A 1423-nucleotide genomic window follows, 5' to 3' on the forward strand; every position below is an offset into this window, starting at 1 on the left:
GTGGGGGGGGGTCAAAAGTCTGACTTTAATCTTAAAGTCAGACTTTTGACTTAATTCGAAAAATTCAGAGATTATACCTGCCTATAGTCCTTTTTTTTTCTGAATCGAGGGAACCTGTCAAGACTGAGATTTGGGGGTTTCGGACAGGTTCTGGAGTGGGTGGTCAGGTCGCAGGAGCGTCAGAACACCCACCCGTCATTGTTGCAGCCCGGGTGGAGAGCGTCTGTGTTTGCGCTCTTCATTAGGCGCTGTGGTGCGACTCGGACAGGGCAAATAAAGGCCGAGGCACCGCTCCGGTCCTTAAATGGGTTTTAACACTTACTTAAAGTTGAAGAGACACGCTCTGCCGCCTCCAAATGATGGGAATGAGCCCGGGACGTTTGCTGAGCTGGTAATAAGCCGAGCTGATAGGGGAGAAACTCTCCGATTGATGTAAAAAAAAATGCCTCGAGCCCTGAAATAAAACACAAAAAGTTCATTTGGACAAGAAGACGCTGCGCCTCAAAGGAACTGGATTAAACCCAGCAGCACACCTGAGCTGCTGGGTTTAACACCTCAGTCTGAAAAAGCCACACTGCTGCTGCTAAACCACACACTTTAAAACGCATAAAAAAGGTTCACGTGAAGATCACCCTAAAGCATGCATTGAGGGGATGCTCATCACCTGCCACCTTTCAGTCAAATAAGAAGCTCTTTTGGTCAACCTCATGACAGATGACCCGCCCATCGAGGATTACTTTCAGCTGCTACCACATTAAGTTTTAACTTAGCATCRGTAGAGTTGGCTGACTTGTAGCCATTTCTGTGATTTCTAAGTTGACTTGGCTGTGGCGGCCATCTTGAATTGGATTGGCTCCTAAAGTTAATCAGTTATAGTTGGTTATTAGGTGACAACTTCATGAAAATTTTATTTAAATATGTGCAGTGAGATATTTTGCTAACAGAAACAGAGCCGATTGTAAAGTTTAAACCACATATCTCACATATTGAAAAACACTTGGAGTTATGTGTTGTGAACAAACAAATCAACTTTAAACTGAATATCTGTAAAACTCTCTCATTTTGTTGGTTTTTCCTAGATGAGCTGGCTGTGGCGGCCACCTTGAACCAGTTGAGTCCAAAGTTGTTGTTCAATTAATGATTAATTTATATCCTGACAGTTTCATTAAAATCCATTCTGTGGTTTGTGAGATATTTTGCTAACAGACACCTAAGTGCCTTCTCTTTACAATATAAAGCGGGTAAAATAAGTATTGAACACGTCGTCATTTTTCTCAGTAAATATATTACTAGAGGTGCTAATGACATGAAATTTTCACCAGATGTCTGTAACAACGCAAGTGATCCATACATACAAAGAAATCAAACCATAAATGTCCAGAAATGAAGTTATGTGTAATAATGTGGAATGGCACAGGGAAAA

Source organism: Austrofundulus limnaeus, unplaced genomic scaffold (genome assembly GCF_001266775.1).
Source record: "Austrofundulus limnaeus strain Quisiro unplaced genomic scaffold, Austrofundulus_limnaeus-1.0 Scaffold181, whole genome shotgun sequence".
Classification (NCBI taxonomy): Eukaryota; Metazoa; Chordata; class Actinopteri; order Cyprinodontiformes; family Rivulidae; genus Austrofundulus; species Austrofundulus limnaeus.